Here is a 24,750-nt window from a genome sequence, read left to right as displayed (position 1 = left end):
AACTCCCAGCATGCCCGGACAGCCGTTGGCTGTCCGGGCATGCTGGGAGTTGTAGTTTTGCAACATCTGGAGGTCCGCAGATTGAAGACCACTGCATAGGAGGTAATACTCATGTGTCCCCGCCGCTCCGGACCCGTCACCGCTGCCCTGGATGTCGCTCCATCGCTGTCGCCGTGTCCCCGTCGCTCTGGAACGTCTCTGCTGCCGGCCGGGTATCCTCGCTCTCCGTCGCCGCCATCACGTCGTTACGCACGCACGACGTGATGACGAGGAAGGAGAGCGCCGGCCATACAGGGGATCCCTGAACGGAGAAGACACCGAGAAGGCAGGTAAGGTCCCTCCCGGTGTCCTGTAAGCACTAACCCGGCTATTCAGTCGGGCTGTTTGGGACCGCAATGGTGAAATCGCGGCGGTCCCGAACAGCCCGACTGAACAGCCGGGTTAGTGTCACTTTCCCTTCAGACGCGGCGTTCAGCTTTGATCGCCGCGTCTGAAGGGTTAATACAGGGCATCACCGCGATCGGTGATGTCCTGTATTAGCCGCAGGGACCGCCGCGATAGGGGTGTATTCGCCTCATAAGACGCACCAACTTTTTCCCCCCAGTTTTGGGGAAGAAAAAGTGCGTCTTATACGGCGAAAAATACGGTAGCAATTTTTTACTGAAAAGTCAGATCTTATCGTAATATATTCATCTACTCATCTTGTGAAATGATTCATTTTGTCATTGATCCACTATTAATAATACTTGTCTAATGATCTCGATTTTTTAACCTGTTAAGGATGAAAAGAGTACAGGTACGCCCTTGCATCCTGGTACCTGTCACCAAACTAAACTTTTTAATACATTGTTCCTTAAGTAATTATAAGACACTCTGCTATTTACTTGCTGTTAAAATTCCCAACCTTTTTATGTTTTAATGTGATTGAAAAAAACGGGCACTAGGTGGCACTGTTCTGTTTCCTGTACCAGTTAGTTTGGTCTCCTCCCAGCTTGGCAGGAGACCAAACTCAGGAAGTGCATGAGGCACAGCTCTTGCAGGCTTCAGTGACGTCGCACCTGCTGGGGAACGCCCACTTTCTCCTGCCGGGAGCTCACACAATTTGAGCAAGGGGAAAGGTATGATACACAGCTTTTTAAAGCTCGGAAATTTTTTGAAGGGCAGGAGGGGTGTTAGGAGTAGTTAGTGAATATAATCTGAGTTAGTTTAAAAAATATGGTTTGAAAGGTACTCTTTAAGGACCAAGGGCATACCTGTACACCCAGAATCCTTAAGCGGCATTGAAGTGAGCTCTATAATGGCGGATGAAAATTAGCCAGGCTATACCAGTGGATAGCCGACCACACTGTATAATTCTATGCCATAGGCTTAGTATTATACAGTAAATGCAATCTAATGATTGCATATCAAAGTCCCCTATGAGGACTTAACCCCTAAAGGAAACAGCCCATTTTGGCCTTAAAGGGGTACTCCACTGGAAATAAAAATGTAAAAGCTCAACTGGTGCTAGAAAGTTAAACCGATTAGTAAATTACTTCTATTTAAAAATGTTAAGCCTTCCAGTACTTATCAGCTTCTATATGCTCAACAGGAAGTTGTATTTCTTTTTGAATTTCTTTTCAGTCTGACCACAGTGCTCTCTGCTGACACCTCTGTCCATGTCCCTTCTGCTGTGGACAGTTCCTGATATGGACAGAGGTGTCAGCAGAGAGCACTGTGGTCAGACAGAAAAGAACTCCAGAAAGAAATACAACTTCCTGTGGAGCATAAAGCAGCTGATAAGTAATGGAAGGATTACGATTTTTAAACAGAAGTAATTTACAAATCTGTTTAACTTTCTGGCACCAGTTGATTAAAAAAAAATAGTTTTTTATCGGAGTACCCCTTTAAGGACACAGCCAATTTTAATTTAGCGTTTTCTTTTTTCCTCCTCGCCTTCTAAAAATCATAACTCTTTTATATTTTCATCCACAGACTAGCATGAGGGCTTATTTTTTGGGCGACCAGTTGTCCTTTGTAATGACATCACTCACTTTACCATAAAATGTACGGAATTGAAAAGAAAACCGCATTTAAATTAAGCAAATTTTAAAAGGCATAAAATGATACCCATGATTGCATACTTTTCTATTATTGTACCGCTATAAAAAATCTCAAACTTTAAAAAAAAATTAGTGTGTTTAAAATCCCTCTATTTTGACAACCTATAACTTTTTCATTTTTTGTATAAGCGGCGGTATGAGGGCTAATTTTTTGCGGCGTGATCAGTACTTTTTATTGATACTCCATTTGCTTACAGTAAACATTTCATAATTTTTTTAATTTTTTTTTTTTTATATTAGGTCTCCCCTAAGCCTTCTTTTTTCTAAACTAAATAACCCAAATTCTGATAATCTTTCTGGGTACTGTAGTCCTCCCATTCCCCTGGTTCATCTTTGAACCCTCTCCAGCTCCACTACATCTTTCTTGTACACTGGTGCCCAGTACTGTACTCAGTATTCCATGTGTGGTCTGACTACTGATTTGTACAGCGGTAGAATTATTTCCTTGTCGTTTTCTCCCCCATGTGCATTACCTTACCTTTATCAGTGTTGAACCTCATCTGCCACTTCCCAGTCCAAACCTCCAACCTATCCAGATCCATTTGTAACAGTGCACTGTCCTCTATAGTGTTTACCGCTTTACAGAGTTTAGTATCATCTGCAAAGATTGCTACTTTACTATTCAACCCTTCTGCAAGGTCATTATTAAATATATTAAATAAAACAGGACCCAAGACTGACCCCTGTGGTACCCCACTAGTAACAGTCACCCAATCAGAATAAGTACCATTAATAACCCCCTTCTATTTCCTATCACTGAGACAGTTACTTACCCACATTCTCCCCCAGCCCCATCCTTCTCATTTTATGCACCAATCTTTTATGTGGCACCGTATCAAATGCTTTGGAAAAATCAAGATATACGACATCCAGCGATTCCCCCTGGTCCAGTCTGGAGCTCACCTCCTCATAAACGCTGATCAGGTTAGTTTGACAGGACCGATCCCTCATAAAGCCATGCTGATATGGAGTCATAAATTTATTTTTATCAGGATACTCAAAAATAGCATCTCTTAGAAAACCCTCAAACAATTTACATTCAACAGAGGTTAAACTAACAGACCTATAATTTCCGGGGTCACCTTTTGACCCCTTTTTAAATATTGGCACCACATTTGCCATGCGCCAGTCCTGGGGAACAGTCCCTGTCACTATAAAGTCCTTCAATAGGGGTCTGTCTATTACATTACTTTATTCCTTGGCCCTGTACTTCTTCCTCGGTTAGACAGGTGACCTGTACTGGGGAGTTTACCTTATCTCGTATCCCATAGAGGACTATTTATAGCAATCATTTCGCCATGCTGGATGATCGGATCCCCGCGGCAGCACTGCGGGCGATCCAATCATCCATATTAAGTGCCGCACTTAAGGGGTTAATGGCACACATCAGCGCGATCGCTGATGTGCGCCATTACCGGCGGGTCCCTGGCTGCTGATAGTAGCCGGGACCAGTCGCGCATGACATGAGCACCACTCCGATGCTCGCGGTCATGTATAGGATGTAAATGTATGTCCTGGTGCGTTAAGTACCAGGGCACCAGGACATATATTTATGTCCTATGTCGTTGAGGGGTTAAAAAGTGTAAAAAAAAAAACGTAAAAGAAAAAGTTTTTAAAACTATATAAAACTAATAGAAATAATATAAAATGTAATTACCCTTATTTTCAAATTTGACAAAAAAAAATTACATATCGTCGTGTGCGTAAATGTCCAAACTATTAAAATATAATGTTTATGATCCTGCACGGTAAACGGTGTAAACATAAAAAATATCAAACACCAAAAAACTATTTTATATATTTTTTTAATTCCATCATATATCAGAATTTTTTTATTTTTTTTAAAAAGCGATCAAAAAGTCCCATCAAAGAAACCAACAGATAAAAACTACAGATCACAGCGCAAACAATGAGCCCTCATACATCCCCATATACAGAAAAATTTAAAAGTTAAAGGGGTCAGAAAAGGACAATTTGATGCATGTAAATTTGGTTAGAAAAGTTTGCATTTTTTTAAGTAGTACAATACAATACAAAAACCTATATAAATTGGGTATCATTTTAATCGCATTGACCTACAGAAAAAAATGATGTATCAATTGTACCATAAAGTGCACTGTGTAAAAACCAAACCCTGCAAAAGTAGTTATAAATGTATGCAGGTAAATATACATTTTTTTGTTTCATTGTACATCTTATGGTAAAATTAAAGATGTCATTAAGAAGTACAATTGGTGGCACAAAAAAAAAGCCCTCATATGGGTCTGTAGGTGAAAAAATAAGTTATGGTGTCACGTATGAGCAGGGAACAGTAAAGCCCTAACTCACCCACAGCCACTGTCCCAACCTATTTCCTATCCGGTGACGGAGCAACAACCACAATGATAAATCCTCCCTGCTAAGTACTGGGGCAGTGTTGTCAAAATAATAAAATACAAAAACAGTAGGAGTCGGGTAACAGCTAGAGGCACACAAACTAACAGAGATACACTAAGACACACACACAGTCAAATCAATGTCAGTCGAGCTGAGGTCGGTACAAGGAAATAGCGGAGTACAGGAACGCAGAGCAAGAGAAGAGTCAAGGGAAAAGCCAAAGATTAATAAACAAGCAGGTATCCAGTAAGCACAGGTATCCAGTAAGCAGGAGGTGTCAGCTAAGGTAAAACCTATACCAAACAATGAACTGATCACTACTGCTAGATTATACAGGCAGGTGAGGAGGGATACACCTTCCAGAGCTTTGAACTTTACCCAGATGACACAGGTGAGCTCCAAGCAGCTCCTGCCTAACTAGAGTCATTTAACTTTTCGCGTTTGGCCAGAGCAAGACGTTACATATGGATTTTAAAAGAAGAGGAGGACCGTAAATTACTTCTATTTTAATCAGATGCTGTATACTACAGAGGAAGTTGAGTTGTTATTTTCTGGTTGATCACAATGTTCTCTGCTGACACCTCTGTTCATGTAAGGAACTGTCCGGAGCAGGAGAGGTTTGCCATGGGGATTTGTTCCTATTCTGGACAGTTCCTGACATGGACAGAGGTGGCAGCAGACAGCACTGTGGTCAGACAGAAAAGAACAACTCAACTTCCTCTGTAGTATACAGCAGCTGATAAGTACTGGAAGGATTAAGATTTTTAAATAGAAGTAATTTACAAATCTGAATTCGGTTAGAAAAACAGACATGGTGCACATCTACAATCTTGCATAATGATCTGATTGCTTCTCAGCATAATATCAAAAACTAACAGGTTGTAAGTATACATTTTTGATCAAGAAGTACAAGCCCACTCGCCACGTCAAGGCCACCTATTTAGAGTGGGTCCCTAACGTCCCTAGCATAAAATGGCGCAGCACCGGGCGGCGACCACCACCGCCGAGACACCAATGCCCACAGGGGGGAACGACCCACCGGCAGAGCGGCCCCAATGCCACTCAAACCAGTCTATGAGCCGCCCCCCTCCGCAGACACGGCGCCACGGCAGCAACGGACACCGCACAGCACCACGCCAGTGTGAACAAGGTGTAATGGCTCACTTACCATGCTCTCTCAGTCAGACTGGGAGACTGCTAGGAAAGAAATGACCCATGTGTAGCTAACTACTACTTATATAGGGTTGGGCTGAGGGGGTGAGGAAGAGTGCAGCACATGTTCAAACAAAAAAAAAAAAGAGGGGATAGAAATCACAGTGTGAATTCGGTTAGAAAAACAGACAATGTGCACATCTACAATCTTGCATAATGATCTGATTGCTTCTCAGCATAATATCAAAAACTAACAGGTTGTTAGTATACATTTTTGATCAAAAAGTACAAGCCCACTCGCCATGTCAAGGCCACCTATTTAGAGTGGGTCCCTAACGTCCCTAGCATAAAATGGCGCAGCACCGGGCGGCGACCACCACCGCCGCGACACCATTGCCCACAGGGGGGAACGACCCACCGGCAGAGCGGCCCCAATGCCACTTAAACCAGTCTATGGGCCGCCCCCCTCCGCAGACACGGCGCCACGGCAGCAACGGACACCGCACAGCACCACGCCAGTGTGAACAAGGTGTAATGGCTCACTTACCAAGCTCTCCCAGTCTGACTGGGATAGCAAGGTAAGTGAGCCATTACACCTTGTTCACACTGGTGTGGTGCGGGGTGGCGTCCGTTGCTGCCGTGGCGCTGTGTCTGCGGGCGGGTGCGGCCTATAGACTGGTTTGAGAGGCATTGGGGCCGCTCTGCCAGTGGGTCGCTCCCCCTCGTGGGCACCTGTGTCGCGGCGGTGGTGGTCGCCGCCCGGTGCTACGCCATTTTATGCTAGGGACGTTAGGGACCCACTCTGAATAGGTGGCCTTGACGTGGCGAGTGGGCTTGTACTTTTTGATAAAAAATGTATACTAACAACCTGTTAGTTTTTGATATTGTGCTGAGAAGCAATCAGATCATTATACAAGATTGTAGATGTGCGCTATGTCTGTATTCTACTCGAATTCATAATTTACAAATCTGTTTAACTTTCTGGAGCCAGTTGATGTATAAAATAATTTTCCACCGAGTACCCCTTTAAGTCCGGAGACCATCCACACCTATCCTTGTTATCCATCTTGCAAAGTCTTTGCCGCCAACAGTTTTTTGACCCACATAAAACACTAATAGCTTGAAAAATTCCAATTCTAGTAATGGTAGAAACCCTTTAAGAATTAAACATCATAGCTTCAATTAAAAACACAAGCCATGATGATAGCGTAAGGCTAAAACTATGCTTACATCTGCGTTATGCCTCCTAATAGAAGAAATGGCACCAAGCCTGGTCTTTCATGTGATGCATCCAAATGGTGCAGATGCCTGACGGACCCCATTGACTCATAAAAAGGTCCAATATGGTTCTTTTAATGTATCTATAATTTGTCCCCTTATGCCAGTTTCAGCTACAGTGCATGAGACTTCAGAGAAATTTACACAGTTTTTTGTAACGGGGGAAAAGATTTGGTATTCTTACTTAGACACATGGAAAGCTCTGCATTCTAAACCGATTTCCTTATAGTATTTAGAGTTTTGTATTTCAGATGAGCTTAAATAATAAGAGGTGTAATGTTCCATGTTTAGAGTATAGTATAACTCTTGTTACACACCTCGTCTGGTTTTAGTACTGTGCCCTGGCAAATGGCCTTAGCTCTTGTCAACTCCCTCATCCAGCTGCCAGACTACCAGATGCTCCTCCTCTTCCTCCTTTGCCTTCTATTTCCTGCCACAGCCAGTGGCCTCCTATTCTATCTAAACAGTGAAAAATAATGGCCCAAGATTCTTTTATTTTTGTTGACCACAATTCATAGTTATGACTTTATTCCCGGAAGCCTAGCAGCCTACTTTGAGTGGAGTCATCCAGCCATGTGTTGCCTGGTAATTGAAGTACATCTTTGTCGGCTGTTTTAGTGATTCTGAATAGCTATTGAGTATTGATTTGGACCTCGTCTTTGATCCAGACTATGCTCCTGCCTAGCCCTTTGGAGGCTATGCCCGATACATGAGTTGATACTCGAGGTAAGAACTCACAGTTAACTTCTGACTTCTTTTCGGGCTCATCTATTGGCTTTTTGCATCCTAGTGATGAATTATTAAAAGACAAAAGAAGAACAGGAGCGCTTCCGTGTGTGGGATCACTAGACAATTCAATGAACATAACAGTGAGTATACTGCTCACCTTGTGTGGTTGTGCCATGTAAGACGCAAAATGCTCAAATAGTATAATCGAGATCACACCGGGGGTGCTCCGTGGCTGCTGCAGGCTTCCCACACCAGACTGGCGTGTAACAGATACAGGATCAAGCACAATAGGATGGTTTGGAAGTAATCCCGTGCTGCCAAATCTCTAGGGATCAGGATGAAGGCCACAAAGGTAACTTTATGAATATTTATTGAATACATACAACGCGTTTCAGGGCCGGGTTGGCCCTTTCATCAGGCATCAATGAAAGGGCCAACCCGACTCTGCCTGATGAAAGGACCAACTCGGCCCTGAATTGCATTGTATGTATTCAATAAAAATTCATAAAGTTACCTCTGTGGCCTTCATCCTGATCCCTAGAGATTTGGCAGAGCGTGATTACTTCCAAACCATCCTATTGTGCTTGATCCTGTATAGTGATGAATTATGGCTCCATTCCTGACCATGTGTGGTAGGCAGGGTATTCCGTAGACTTGGTACCCTAGTGTAGCTTCATCAAATAGACTGTTGATTGAGTCCACATATTGGTTTATGACCACAACAATTGTGTCATAGTCATATTCAGTGGTCAGGTCATTTTGGAGGTGGAGCATTCCGTATATAGTCGTAGAAGAGTTCTCTTCCAGAAGGAAAAGTACTTGCTCTCTGGTGCCACCCATTGGAGATAAACTTCCCTGTAAGTCAATGCTTGGCTTCTATAAGAGCCTGGAACATGACTAGGAATTATTAACCAAGCCAGAACCCCTTCCAAAATAAGAAAATGCTTTAGTCAGCTGTTTTGGGTTCCTTGCCCTTTATCAATACATAGCATGATGCTGGCTAGGTGGCAGAGAGGCCTATGTTTTTAGAGATATTAGTATTACCATGTCCAGTTTTAGGGAGACATTATAAGGGAGTCATTATGAAGCACATGCGGCTCTCTGGCCTTCTGCATTTGTTTTTTATGCTTCAGATACTATTGTGCATTAGTCTAGTTAGGGGAACAAGCTTAGCCCAAAACGCATCACTGGTAGTTAAAACAAGTGTAAGAGCAATATGCTATGTTGTCATCTTTACTAGACTCGTTGTGTTGTTCTATCCAATGTTTCTGATCGAGAAAAATGGGACCTCTGGAATAAAAGCATATAACTTTATAACGGACCTGTCTGGTCTCTCTTATCTTTGTACAGGCACTAAAGTCATGGGCAACAGTTCATGAAGAGCATAGATCTTCCCCACAATACGAGCAGAGGTGAGAGGCAGGAGCGTGCACGCTCCTGCCTCTCACCTCTGCTCGTATTGTGGGGAAACTAATGGAAAGGGAAAAAATACAGCGAGAGGTGCGCCCCTAGATGAGGACTGTATGAAAAGATGGAACAGGGTAGAAGAAAAGATGGTTCCTTACCCTTAGGTGTTGCGCTAAGAGCACAACACCTACAGTAGCGTCTGGCATTGAGGAGAAGCCGGACAGCTGCCACGAGGAACTTCCCGGAATGACGTCAGTCTCACCGGTAGCGGAGCAGAAAAGGAATGAATGAAAACGTGTTCCTCTCAAAGAAGGCGCTGGTCCATGAATGAATATAATATTTTATTGTAACATATAGAGCAACGCGTTTCGACCCCGGACGGGGATCTTCATCAGGCATGCCTTGCTCTATATGTTACAATAAAATATTATATTCATTCATTGGCCAGCGCCTTCTTTGAGAGGAACATGTTTTCATTAATTCCTTTCATATTGTGGAGAAGATTTCTTATCTATGTTCTTCATAAATTTTGACTAAATCGTGGCCGCAGGATCTTCAGGTGTGTGCTCAGTTTTTCCTTCTTAATGGTGAAGCTTTGGTACCTGCCTACATACATACGTGAAGGACTCCCTCCCTTCCCGGTCTGCTAAGGACTCAGACCCCACTACTTATATCCATCAGCTCTATCCTACGATAGTTCGGTCAGTAGTGCCCGGCCTCACCTATCTGTTAGCTTATTTTTATAACGTAGTTAAAAAGAAACTCAAGCATGCATAGAGGCGGGCCACCGGCCGGGCTTGGAGCGGTACAGGGGCGGGGAGGATTGTGGACGCTCTGTGCCATTGCACATGATTAAACACTCTGACAGCTTCCTTGCAAATTAATAAAACGCTCTAACAGTTTCTGTGTAGATTAACAGTCTTTCCTTTCTCCGTAGTAAATGAAGGCTCAGTTTCCCTGTAAACCAACAGAACAGACTAACAAATCAGCTGGACAGTAAATTAACAGCCTTGCACCAATAAATCAGCAAAGCTGTTCTAGAAAACAGTCCCTGTATGCGCCTTAATGGCTGAGGGTGGCTGATTTACAGAGAACGTGTGACAGAAGGAAAAGCAGCTCAGGAGGTGGAAACACTCACAATGGGAGAACATTAATAAAAGCATCAAGCACAGAAGATTTGGAAGTCACCAGTTTATTTCAAGGGGTTATCCAGGAAAAAAAATTTTTTTATACATCAACTGGCTCCAGAGAGTTAAACAGATATGTAAATTACTTCTATTAAAAAATCTTAATCCTTTCAGTACTTATGATCTGATGAAGTTGAGTTGTTCTTTTCTGTCTAAGTGCTCTCTGATGACACCTGTCTCGGGAACTGTCCAGAGTAGAAGCAAATCCCCATGGCAAACCTATTCTACTCTTTGCATTTCCTGAGACAAGCAGAGATGTCAGCAGAGAGCACTGTTGCCAGACAGAAAAGAACAACTCAACTTCAGCAGCTGATAATTATTGGAAGGAGTAAGATTTTTTAATAGAAGTAATTTACAAATCTGTTTAACTTTCTGGAGCCAGTTGATATATATATATATATATATATATAAAAGTTTTTTCCTGGAATACCCCTTTAAATAAAATATGGTTGTTGGTGGATTGAGGGCTACAAATACCCGTGATTTTGTCTTTGTGGACCACAGACTATAAAGACCTCCATTCTCTCAGTGGAAATATACGGCAAGCAAATTATGTCTTTTTAAAGGGGCTTTCAAGGACCATCCATGGGGACTGTCTGGTATTCAAGTGAACAGGACAGAGCTGCAATACCAGACAGTCCATGGACGTGAGTGGTGCCGTTCTTGGAGAAGAACAAAGCAGACCAGATGTTTCTAATCCTGAAACACCTCTCCCTCTAAAGCAGTGGTCTTCAAAGTGGGCCTCCCTTTTTTTCAAAACTACAAGTCCCAGCATGCTTAGAAAGCCATAATTTTGCAATAGCTGGAGGGCCACAGTTTAGTGATCTCTGCTCTATTGAAAAAAAAAAAAAAAAAAAAAAAAATTTGTGACACAGTATTTTTTTTTAATGGAAAGTCATACAACTAGGATATGGCATAGTAGCTGAAGTGTGTCTTTCATCCAAACAGATCCATGGATTAGAGGAGAGAAGCAAAAAGAGACAAGAACATTTAGGAGCTGCTGGATCTATGTCAGAAGAAGCAGAATAACAACTATGTAAAGGAGTTGCACACAGTCTACAACAACAAAAATGATGCTCTGTTCACACCTACATCATCAATTCTGTTTCCAGTTCTGTCATAGGAGCAGAAAACAAAAAATGACTTGATTAGTATTACGGAACCACAGAATGATAATTGACCAAAGTGAGGTCTACTATTTGTCTTCCATTTGGGGGAGATTCATCAAAAGTTGTGCAGAGGAAAAAGTGAGCTGGTTGCCCACAGCAAGCAATCTGATCGCAGATTTTATGTATAACAAGGCCTCTGAAATATGAAAGAAGCAATCTGATTGGTTGCTATGGGCAACTGCACCACTTTTCCATATTTTGTAGAGGTAGTCCCCCCCGCCCCCCTTTTTTTTCCTCTTTTCTATGCCCTCAGAGGGAGGCGGGTGGATGTGGGGCGGGTTTGATGAAATATGAATGTTTATTTATGTTGTGATATTTGTAATTTGAATAACAATAAAAAAGAAAGTAACACTGTGTGGATACACAACCCTATTAAACTTGGCTAAAATCTGTCAATCAGAAGGAGATGACTATTCCCTTTATACATTCCAGATAGTACAAGTAAGCATATGTGCTGGTGTGTGGAATAAATAGACTGTTGTATGTAGCGACTGTACATTGGTTCGGTCCACAGTTAGCTGACACGCAGTGGGTACAGTTCAATGGATTGGTCCATTATTGTAGGTAGCAACTGCACATTGGTTCGGTCCACAGTTAGCTGACACGCAGTGGGTACAGTTCAATGGATTGGTCCATTATTGTAGGTAGCAACTGCACATTGGTTCGGTCCACAGTTAGCTGACACGCAGTGGGTACAGTTCAATGGATTGGTCCATTATTGTAGGTAGTGATTGTGCGTTGGTTCGGTCCACAGTTAGCTAAGAAACAGTTGGGAGTTAGAGAGGGGAACAATGCCTCTAACAAAAAAGCAATCCCATGAACAAACTGTTAAAAAGTTAAGAATCTGGAGGTAAAAAGACCCGTAGGCTCCAACAAGTGAGAAAATAAAGCTGCCTGTGAGCTTGATTTTCATTCATAGGTTTAGATTAGACTCATAATTAGGCTAGGATTCCACTTGCTCTTTTTTCTGGCAGTTTTTGAGCCAAAATTAGAAGTGGGTCCATAAGGGAGGAGAAGTGTAAGTCCTTCCTTTATATGTCCTATTCCTTTTGAATACACTTCTGGCTTTGGTTCAAAAGCTGCAGTGGCAGAAATCCAAAAACTACCAGAAAAAAAAACCAAGTGGAATCCTAGCCATAAAGGGGTTATCTGGCCAAAGAGCAGCACCCGCATTCTATGCAGGGCTGCGCCTCCAGTCTCGAAAAGCTCTTTGCTTTCGGAGACGTGACATGTTCCCACGCCCCTTGTGACATCACATCACACCCCTCCATTCATGTCTATGGGAGGGGGCGTGACAGGGGGGCTCTTTGGCCGGATAACACCTTTAACTGACCTCTTTACTTCATACATTACATATTTAAACTGAGTGAGGTCTACTGTTCACCCAACTACTAGTCATATTACATTCAATCAAGGCCGTTAAAAAATCCCTACCAATGTCCCACAGGATTTTAAACCGGATATCAAATTGACCCAAAGACCAACCCCTTATACGTGGGAGTAAACCAAGTAGGCCAATTCAGATAGAGTGAAGCTCTGTAAATAACACAAAAAGTTTGGCTATTGCTTAGCATGTGGGATTTTCTTCCAGACACACGGCTACAATTGTATATTCATCTGTCCATAGGATAATAAAAAAACACAGCCGGGCACTACAGGTTGCTTAGATTTCAATTCAGCTTTCTGTTTAAAGATAAGAGGAAGCCTTGAAAAACAAACACAACATGATATTCTTACGCTTGTTGTGGCTCTCAGAGCCTTTGAACTGCTGGGAAAACTGCACTTCCTCTTTTTAACTTTCAGTCCTTAATAGAGATTTCCCTAATCTGACCACTGATGTTCAGCTCCTCTTGGTCTCACCCTATTTCGTGTAAGTTCCTTTCAGAAGTATACACAAGCCCTAATGTTCCAGACAGATGCAGCTTGTGTTCCCACACATCAGACAGGAACATAAAGATCTTACGTATTTTAACTAGAATCAGGCTCCTAGACATAAAGTCCAAAGTGAAGAGCAGACCACCTGTAGTTACTGTCTCATAGGTTAAAAGAAACATCATGGGAGATGCCATACAGTCATGGCCGTAAATGTTGGCACCCCTGATATTTTTTTAAGAAAATGAAGTATTTCTCACATGTTTTGCTATACACATGTTTATTCCCTAAACCAAAAAGGGAGGAAAAAAAAGCAAATTGGACATAATGTCACACCAAACTCCAAAAATGGGCTGGACAAAATTATTGGCACCCTTAACTTAATATTTGGTTGCACACCCTTTGAAAAAAATTCTTGAAATCAGTTGCTTCCTATAACCATCAATAAGCTTCTTACACCTCTCAGCTGGAATGTTGGACCACTCTTCCTTTGCAGACTGCTCCAGGTCTCTCTTATTGGAAGGCGCCTTTTCCCAACAGCAATTTTAAGATCTCTCCACAGATGTTCAATGAGATTTAGATCTGGACTCATTGCTGTCACTTCAGAACGCTCCAGAGCTTTGTTGCCATCTATTTCTGGGGGCTTTTTGAGGTATGTTTGGGGTAATTGTCCTGCTGAAAGACCCAAGATCTTGGACACAAACCCAGCTTTCTAACACTGTGCTGTACAGTGCGACCCAAAATCCATTGGTAATCCTCAGATTTCATGATGCCTTGCACACATTCAAGGCACCTTGTGCCAGAGGCAGCAAAACAATCCCAAAACATCATTGAACTTCCACCATATTACACTGTAGGTACTGTGTTCTTTTCTTTGTAGGCCTCATTTCCTTTTCGGTAAACAGTAGAATGATGTGCTTTACCAAAAAGCTCCATCTTGGTCTCATCTCTTCAAAAGATGTTTTCCCAGAAGGATTTTGGCTTACTCAAGTTCATTTTGGCAAAATGTAGTCTTGCTTTTTTATCTCTCTGTGTCAGCAGTGGGGTCCTCCTGGGTCTCCTCCATAGTGGGGTCCTCCTGGGTCTCCTCCATAGTGGGGTCCTCCTGGGTCTCCTGCCATAGCGTTTCATTTCATTTAAATGTCGATGGATAGTTCGCGCTGACACTGATGCTCCCTGAGTCTGAAGAACAGCTTGAAAATCTTTGGAACTTGTTTGGGGCTGCTTATCCACCATCCGGACTATCCTGCATTGACACCTTACATAAATTTTTCCTCAGACAGTTCTCTTCTCCTCTTTCTTGTCCATGCTTAGTGTGGCACACACAGACATACAATGCAATTGCGTCATTTCCTGACCTTCTGATGCACGAGATGCTGCGGCTTTGTGAAAAACAAAGTCGTTTGTATCTATTTGCATTTATTGTGAACTTTGCAAATAAAAGAAAAAAGAAGACCGGATAGTAGTGAATCCCGCAATGAAGTGAGTCATTTCTATTTTGTGTTTGCGAAAATTACCCCTGCTATAGCAGTATAATGTGCCCTAGGATTTCTTAACTTATCTTTTAGCCATTGACACATTTAGCAGATCCGGACTGTTTCTGGCAATGTATGTTGAGTAAGGTTTGAAGTTACAATGAACCAAAAAAAGACAATTGAAAATATTGTAACCTGTTCTGAAGCCAACAAGGTGAAAGTATCATACAGTGCGCCCTTAAAGGGGTACTCTGGTGGAAAAAACTTTTTTTTTTTTTTAAATCAACTGGTGCCAGAAAGTTAAACAGATTTGTAAATTACTTCTATTAAAAAATCTTAAAGGAGTACTCTGGTGCAGACTACTCCTGCTCCGTTCTGCAAAAAAATGAAAATAAACCATCACTCACCTTCCTGGGTTCCCGCGGAGCGTCACTACAGCTGATCGGTCCTTCTGTCCATCTTCTTCATACTTCCGTGTGAACGAAGCGTCACATGGCGCTCAGTCTATTGCCGGCCACCGCGATGTTCTGCCTTGGCCCATAATAGGCTGAGCACCATGTGACGCTTCGTTCACACGGAAGTATGAAGAAGATGGACAGAAGGACCGATCAGATGTAGTGGCGCTCCGCGGGAACCCAGGAAGGTGAGTGATGGTTTATTTTCAATTTTTTTGCAGCCCGGGCAGGACGGAGCAGGAGTAGTCTGCACCAGAGTACTCATTTAATCCTGCAAGTACTAATTAGCTGCTGAATACTACAGAGGAAATTATTTTCTTTTTGGAACACAGTGCTCTCTGCTGACATCACAAATACTGTGCTCTCTGCTGACATCTCTGTCCATTTTTGGAACTGTCCAGAGCAGCATATGTTTTCTATGGGGATTTTCTCCTACTCTGGACAGTCCTTAAAATGGACAGAGATGTCAGCAGAGAGCACTGTGCTCGTGATTCAGCAGAGAGCTCTGTGTTCCAAAAAGAAAATAATTTCCTCTGTAGTATTCAGCAGCTAAAAAGTACTGGAAGGATTAAGATTTTTTTAATACAAGTCATTTACAAATCTGTTTAACTTTCTTGCACCAATTGATATAAAAAATAAAAAAAAGTTTTCCACCAGAGTACCCCTTGGATTTCTGTCTCTATTAGAGCATCCTGGTGTTGAAACTATGAGGACCTGAACAATAATATTAGTGAAATGTTGCAAGTCATATTAGTATTTTGAAGCCTAACAAATGCTTCTCGAGCACCAAAAAACACCTTGTGGTGACTTTGTTTTGACAACAAAATAAATGATAGTTTAATGTAAAAATAATCTTCAATGGAGACTGCACCAACAAGGTATTTAGTATTACTCGAATTGTGATGATTTCTTGTTAACCACATGGACACAGGACTCAATTACAACAAGTCCGGGGCTACCGGTAACTTTGCTGGTACAACGTTTGTTATTAAAAAAAAAAAATATATATATATATATATATATATATATATATATATATATATATATACAGTGGTCCCTCAAGTTACAATATTAATCGGTTCCAGGACGACCATTGTATGTGTAAACCATTGTATGTTGAGACCAGAACTCTATGGAAACCTGGTAATTGGTTCTGAAGCCACCAAAATGTCATCCAAAAATAGGGAAAAAGTGAGGATTAAAGAAAAATAAGTAGATAACTAATATAGATAAAGCAAATCCTTACATATAAAAGTAAGAAAGATCTGCTGGGAGCTGTAACCACTGTCAGTGATCCCAAGCAGGGAACCTCCAGCTGTTGCAAAACTACAACTCCCAGCATGCCCGGACAGCCAAAGGCTGTCCGGGCATGATGGGAGGAGTAGTTTTGCAACAGCTGGAGGCACCCTGCTTGGGAATCACTGGTCTATGTAGAGGACAGGATCTTCTTCGGGGTTCTGTACAGTACACGCAATGTCCTAAAAAGTAACATGGAGCCGCCCTCACCTGGTGTCCAAAGGAGCAGGTAACCCTGGTACAGGTAAAGAGTACAGAACATGTAATACCTCCCTGTACTGTAGGGGGCGCTACCAGACACCAGTCAGTGCATGCACTACAGTAATACAGGTTAAGAGTACAGAACATGTAATACCTCCCTGTACTGTAGGGGGCGCTACCAGACACCAGTCAGTGCATACACTTCAGTAATACAGGTAAAGTGTACAGAACATGTAATACCTCCCTGTACTGTAGGGGGCGCTACCAGACACCAGCCAGTGCATACACTTCAGTAATACAGGTAAAGAGTACAGAACATGTAATACCTACCTGTACTGTAGGGGGCACTACCAGACACCAGTCAGTGCACACACTTCAGTAATACAGGTAAAGAGTACAGAACATGTAATACCTCCCTGTACTGTAGGGGGCGCTACCAGACACCAGTCAGTGCATGCACTTCAGTAATACAGGGGTTTTACCAGTAAAATGCCCATTCTGATTGATCAGTTCTTCCGGCCATTGACACGTTTCACAGATCTGGACTGTCTGTACATTGTATGTTGAGTCTGGTTTCAACTTACAATGGTCCAGAAAAGACCATTGTATGATTAAACTATTTTATGTTGAGGCCATTGTAAGTTGAGGGATCACTGTATATATATATATATATATATATATATATATATATATATATATATATAATTTTTTTTTTAACACAGGCTTACACCTCAGTTGCATTGATCCTTTACCAATGGCGGCTTTAGGAGTTCAATCTGTAACAGAGTAAAAGTCCATAATCCCCAACCAATCAATCCTGTGCCAACGTTCAGCCTTGTTTGTGGCACCAGAAATCAGATGAATGTCTGCAGAATTCTGATGGATCACCACTGCAAATTCCTTTTTCATGCCAGATTGCAGGAGGCTTGTTTATTAAGGGTTCATTTTTGGCACTCCCCAATGAACGCAGAGAAACAGGATACGTATGATTAAAACAAAACAAAAAAAACAAAAACAAAAAAAAAGTCTAGTTCAGTAGCCGATCCAATGGCAGAGAGTTGCTGCATTAGAATGCCAAATCGAACATTAAGAATGGAGACAGGCTTAACCTTCTAGGCCCCATGCCAGCAGAATCAAGAGGCTGTAACACTGATATACAATCTATCCATAATTATATTTGCAAAACATAAGATGTTAACAATGTATCCTGTCCCAAGAATGTCAGCGCAACATGCTCTAATCACACACCATACACATGCCAACGCTAGGATCATAATCAACATTGTTACCAAAGTACATGTTTACCAAAAACAAAAGCAGAGTTTTATATATCGAAAACCACCGCACGGCCGAAATACAAAACTGATCCGACATGAAAGTAAAGGTTTCACATCCACAAATACATGTTATTATGAAGAGTGCTCAATAGGGCTGTACGTCCTGCTCCCCGCTATAGGACTCTACTGCACGCCCCGGCGGATGCACCACGTGCTAGGCAAACATTGCAGGTCAATGAAAGCGGAAATAGACCCGCACGGACTGGCGGTTGGCGTATCCCGCCCAGTAGAATCATGCGAACGGGAAAGTCCAGCACACAGTGTACAGTGCTCCCTCAAGTAATTGGTTCCAGGACGACCATTGTATGTTGAAACCATTGTATGTTGAGTCCATAACTCTATGGAAACCTGGTAATTGGTTCTGAAGCCACCAAAATGTCATCCGAAAATAGGAAAAAGTGAGGATTAAAGAAAAATAAGCAGATAACTAATATAGATAAAGCAAATCCTTGCATATAAAAGTAAGAAAGATCTGCTGGGAGCCGTAAATCACTGTCTGTGTCAGTGTTTCCCAAACCAGGGTGCCTCCAGCTGTTGCAAAACTACAACTCCAAGCATACCCGGACAGCCTTCGGCTGTCCGGGTATGCTGGGAGTTGTAGTTTTGCAACAGCTGGAGGTACCCTGGTTTGGGAAACACTGACACAGACAGTGATTGGCATGCTGGGAGTTGTAGTTTTGCAACAGCTGGAGGCGCCCTGGTTGGGAAACAATGGTCTATGCAGAGGACAGGAGTTTCTTCAGGGTCCTGTACAGTACAAGCAATTTCGTAAAAAAGTAAAATGGAGCTGCCTTTACTTGGTGTCCAAAGGAGCAGCCAACTGTGACATAGGTTAAGAGTAGTACTCAACATGTAATATACCTCCCTGTACTGTAGGGGGCGCTACCAGACAGGAATTCAGTCCATGCACTTCATTACTACAGTGCACGCGCTAATACAGGGGTTTTACCAGTGAATATCCATTCTGATTGGTCAGTTCTTCCAGCTATTAACATGTTTCACAGGTCTGGACTGTCTGTAACATTGTATGTTGAGTCTGGTTTCAAGTTACAATGGTCCAGAAAAGACCATTGTATGTTGAAACTATTGTATGTTGAGGCCATTGTAAGTTGAGGGAATCACTGTACAGTGCTTCTTGGGTTTAATAGGCATAAAATCAGGATACAGAGCAATAGCCTACGTGTTTTGGGTATTACTACCCTTAGTCATGGCAGGCCATGACTAAGGGTAGTAATACCCGAAACGCGAAGACTATTGCTCTGTATCCTAATGTTATGCCTAATAAACCCAAGAAGCACTGTACACTGTGTGCTGGACTTTCCTGTTTGAATGCAGGTCAATGATATCACTAGGCAGAACATTTAACAACAAGACATCATTTGATCCAGTCAGATTCTGCCTATTTCAGCAGGCAAAGATTACTCAGACTTTTACCTAAGTCTTCGCACTAGGTGTACAGTTCCTGTTCTGGTCCCATTTGGCTTCTAGTTCTGTGGTATCTGACTCAAGTCTCCTTGTTCCTGGACTCTTCCTGACCTTGCTACTGGTTCCTTAATTTCCTACAGTTCTCCTGGTTCTAACACAACCTTTTTCCAGTTTCTGCCCACGCCTTGCTTCTTGAACTCTGGTTTCTTGATTCGTTCTTGATCAAGCTCCAGTCCTGTCCTTTTGGTTCTAAAGAAAGCAACAGAAAAAAAGGAACCTTATCTGCAGGCGCTGTTCTTAGTTCCAAGAAATATCAAGCCAGATGCTGTAGAAAAGTGCCCAGTAGCACTACATTTATTAGTAAAAAACCGCCGATCTGAGGAAGGAGGACCGAGCCTCCGAAACGCGTCATTGGATTTTTTTTCCAAGAATATCAAGCAAGATGCTCTAGTAAAGTGCCCAGTAGCACTACATTTATTAGTAAAAAAAAATCCAATGACTCGTTTCGGAGACTTAGTCCTCCTTCCTCAGATCGGCAACCGCAGATCTGAGGAAGGAGGACCGAGCCTCCGAAACCCGTCATTGGATTTTTTCCAAGAATATCAAGCCAGATGCTGTAGAAAAGTGCCCAGTAGCACTACATTCATTAGTATAAAAATCCAATGACTCGTTTCGGAGGCTCAGTCCTCCTTCCTCAGATCGGCAACAGCCGATCTGAGGAAGGAGGACCGAGCCTCCGAAACACTTCATTGGATTTTTTTCCAAGAATATCAAGCCAGATGCTGTAGTAAAGTGCCCAGTAGCACTACATTTATTAGTATAAAAATCCAATGACTCATTTCGGAGGCTCAGTCCTCCTTCCTCAGATCGGCTACCGCCGATCTGAGGAAGGAGGACTGTGCCTCCGAAACGCGTCATTGGATTTTTTTTTTACTGATAAATGTAGTGCTACTGAGCACTTTTCTACAGCATCTGGCATGATATTCTTGTAACTAAGAACAGCGCCTGCAGATAAGGTTCCTTTTTTTCTGTTGCTTTCTTCAAATTCCATGGGAGAAGATTCCTTCCTCTCCCGTTTGACCTTTGCGCTTGGCAGTTCCTTCCCACATGATGCTTAGTACCCCAGGGGGTGATAAAGCACGATTAGTCTTTTACCAGGTGAGCGGCCATCTTGATGAGCCATCCCTCCTTAGTCCTTGCTGGGACACTGGTTTTTAGTTTTCTTCACAGGTTCTCCTGGTTCTAGAACAGCTCTGTCTGACCATGCTCTGATTCTGTGGCATCATGTGCTGACTCTAGTACCACATTGCTGTCTTGGATCCACCAGTTAGCCTGGATACTGGATGACAATGTTCCTGTCTTGGCTTCATGCTCCAGCCATGTAACCTTGTTCCAGTCGTGTCTTTACACCATCACACGTCATGACCCTGCTCGGCTAGGCACCTGACTGGCAACTGTTCAATATTTTGGGGACTGTGACCTAGAGATCACCCTGCACCCTTTATACTCATAAAACACAAAATAACTCCTGTTTTGCAATATCAAATGTGTTAATCACGCAGGCTGTAATGTCCCCATTTTGAGGCTGCAAACCTCTGGATTCAAACTCTCATCAGTGGTGCAGGTTCTTGACAGCCTCAGCTAGTATAAAAGTCCAGGGAGAAGCTTTCTTCGGCACCTGTGCTGCTCTGGCCCACAGTGAAAACCTAGTCTGGCCCAGGAAGAGGATTAAAGGCTCCAAAACCAACATTCCTTTGATCCCCGAAAAATCCGGTGCCAAAAACAGGACTTAAATATCAAAACCGGTGCAAAAGAAAAGTTGCCCAGTTGCCCATAGCAACCAATCAGATCACTTCTTTCACTTTGCAGAGGCCTTGTTAAAAATAAAAGAAGCGATCTGATTGGTTGCTATGGGCAACTGGACAACTTTTCCTCCTTTGCACAGGTTTTGATAAATCTCCCCCAAAGTCCATAGCTAGAGGAGTCTCACCAGGGTTTTTAATAATTTCTGGATTCCCTATACCTTACCCATCTTTCCCTGGATGAGATATGCCCTTCCTAAAAATCTGGTACGATCCCTGACCAGGGATTAAAGGGGTACTCCGGCCCTAAGGCTTCTTATCCCCTATCCAAAGGATAGGGGATAAGATGTCTGATCGCGGGGATCCCACCGCTGGGGACCCCCGCAATCTCCCATGCAGCACCCACCTGTCTCAGCTGCACAAAGCGATGATCGCTTCATGTCTAAAGACTCACGACCCTGGGGCAGGAGTATCGTGACGTCACGACTCCGCCCCCTTGTGAAGTCACGCCCCACCACTCAATGCAAGTCTATGGGAGGGTAAAAACCAGGTGATCGTTTAGACCTCGATCAACAGTCTTGCCTGCTCCAAACTAGTGGCCACCTTAAAGGGGTACGCCGGTGAAATTTTTTTTTTTTTTTTTTTTAAATCAACTGGTGCCAGAAAGTTAAACATATTTGTAAATTACTTCTATTAAAAAATCTTAATCCTTCCTGTACTTATTAGCTGCTGTTACGCCGAGCGCTCCGGGTCCCCGCTCCTCCCCGGAGCGCTCGCTTCACTCCCTCCGCTGCAGCGCTCCGGTCACGTCCTCTGACCCGGGGCGCTGCGATCCTGCTGCCAGCCGGGATGCGATTCGCGATGCGGGTAGCGCCCGCTCGCGATGCGCACCCCGGCTCCCCTACCTGACTCGCTCCCCGTCTGTTCTGTCCCGGCGCGCGCGGCCCCGCTCCCTAGGGCGCGCGCGCGCCGGGTCTCTGCGATTTAAAGGGCCACTGCGCCGCTGATTGGCGCAGTGGTTCCAATTAGGGTTTTCACCTGTGCACTTCCCTATATTACCTCACTTCCCTTGCACTCCCTTGCCGGATCTTGTTGCCTTAGTGCCAGTGAAAGCGTTCCTTGTGTGTTCCTTGCCTGTGTTTCCAGACCTTCTGCCGTTGCCCCTGACTACGATCCTTGCTGCCTGCCCCGACCTTCTGCTACGTCCGACCTTGCTTCTGCCTACTCCCTTGTACCGCGCCTATCTTCAGCAGCCAGAGAGGTGAGCCGTTGCTAGTGGATACGACCTGGTCACTACCGCCGCAGCAAGACCATCCCGCTTTGCGGCGGGCTCTGGTGAAAACCAGTAGTGGCTTAGAACCGGTCCACTAGCACGGTCCACGCCAATCCCTCTCTGGCACAGAGGGTCCACTACCTGCCAGCCGGCATCGTGACAGTAGATCCGGCCATGGATCCCGCTGAAGTTCCTCTGCCAGTTGTCGCTGACCTCACCACGGTGGTCGCCCAGCAGTCACAACAGATAGCGCAACAAGGCCAACAGCTGTCTCAACTGACCGTTATGCTACAACAGTTGCTACCACAGCTTCAGCAGTCATCTCCTCCGCCAGCTCCTGCACCTCCTCCGCAGCGAGTGGCCGCTCCTGGGATACGCTTATCCTTGCCGGATAAATTTGATGGGGACTCTAAGTTTTGCCGTGGCTTTCTTTCCCAATGTTCCCTGCATCTGGAGATGATGTCGGACCTGTTTCCCACTGAAAGGTCTAAGGTGGCTTTCGTAGTCAGTCTTCTGTCCGGAAAAGCCCTGTCATGGGCCACACCGCTCTGGGACCGCAATGACCCCGTCACTGCCTCTGTACACTCCTTCTTCTCGGAAATCCGAAGTGTCTTTGAGGAACCTGCCCGAGCCTCTTCTGCTGAGACTGCCCTGTTGAACCTGGTCCAGGGTAATTCTTCCGTTGGCGAGTATGCCGTACAATTCCGTACACTTGCTTCAGAATTGTCCTGGAATAATGAGGCCCTCTGCGCGACCTTCAAAAAAGGCCTATCCAGCAACATTAAAGATGTTCTGGCCGCACGAGAAATTCCTGCTAATCTACATGAACTTATTCACCTAGCCACTCGCATTGACATGCGTTTTTCTGAAAGGCGTCAGGAACTCCGCCAAGATATGGACTCTGTTCGCACGAGGCGTTTCGTCTCCTCGGCTCCTCTCTCCTCTGGTCCCCTGCAATCTGTTCCTGTGCCTCCCGCCGTGGAGGCTATGCAGGTCGACCGGTCTCGCCTGACACCTCAAGAGAGGACACGACGCCGTATGGAGAACCTCTGCCTGTACTGTGCTAGTACCGAACACTTCCTGAGGGATTGTCCTATCCGTCCTCCCCGCCTGGAAAGACGTACGCTGACTCCGCACAAAGGTGAGACAGTCCTTGATGTCTACTCTGCTTCTCCACGTCTTACTGTGCCTGTGCGGATGTCTGCCTCTGCCTTCTCCTTCTCTACAGTGGCCTTCTTGGACTCTGGATCTGCAGGAAATTTTATTTTGGCCTCTCTCGTCAACAGGTTCAACATCCCAGTGACCAGTCTCGCCAGACCCCTCTACATCAATTGTGTAAATAATGAAAGATTGGACTGTACCATACGTTTCCGCACGGAGCCCCTTCTTATGAGCATCGGATCTCATCATGAGAGGATTGAACTTTTGGTCCTCCCCAATTGCACCTCGGAGATTCTCCTTGGACTTCCCTGGCTTCAACTTCATTCCCCAACCCTGGATTGGTCCACTGGGGAGATCAAGAGTTGGGGGTCCTCTTGTTCCAAGAACTGTCTAAAACCGGTTCCCAGTAACCCTTGCCGTAACTCTGTGGTTCCTCCAGTAACCGGTCTCCCTAAGGCCTATATGGACTTCGCGGATGTTTTCTGCAAAAAACAAGCTGAGACTCTACCTCCTCACAGGCCTTATGATTGCCCTATCGACCTCCTCCCGGGTACTACTCCACCCCGGGGCAGAATTTATCCTCTCTCTGCCCCAGAGACTCTTGCCATGTCCGAATACGTCCAGGAGAATCTAAAAAAGGGCTTTATCCGTAAATCCTCCTCTCCTGCCGGAGCCGGATTTTTCTTTGTGTCCAAAAAAGATGGCTCCCTACGTCCTTGCATTGACTACCGCGGTCTTAATAAAATCACGGTTAAGAACCGCTACCCCTTACCCCTCATCTCTGAACTCTTTGATCGCCTCCAAGGTGCCCACATCTTCACTAAATTGGACTTAAGAGGCGCCTATAACCTCATCCGCATCAGAGAGGGGGACGAGTGGAAAACGGCATTTAACACCAGAGATGGACACTTTGAGTATCTGGTCATGCCCTTTGGACTGTGCAATGCCCCTGCCGTCTTCCAAGACTTTGTCAATGAAATTTTTCGTGATCTGTTATACTCCTGTGTTGTGGTATATCTGGACGATATCCTAATTTTTTCTGCCAATTTAGAA

At 44.0% G+C, this 24,750-nt stretch overlaps 1 protein-coding gene across 13 annotated transcripts in view; it reads right to left on the bottom strand.

The window, feature by feature from the left end:
• Positions 1 to 24,750, bottom strand: part of SUPT3H (SPT3 homolog, SAGA and STAGA complex component) — a 565,704-nt gene that overhangs the window by 28,387 nt on the left and 512,567 nt on the right. The window lies entirely within an intron of this gene.

Source organism: Hyla sarda, chromosome 3 (assembly GCF_029499605.1).
Source record: "Hyla sarda isolate aHylSar1 chromosome 3, aHylSar1.hap1, whole genome shotgun sequence".
Classification (NCBI taxonomy): Eukaryota; Metazoa; Chordata; class Amphibia; order Anura; family Hylidae; genus Hyla; species Hyla sarda.
The sequence above is the reverse complement of the archived record's forward strand: the minus strand, read 5'-3'. Positions and strand labels throughout refer to the sequence as shown.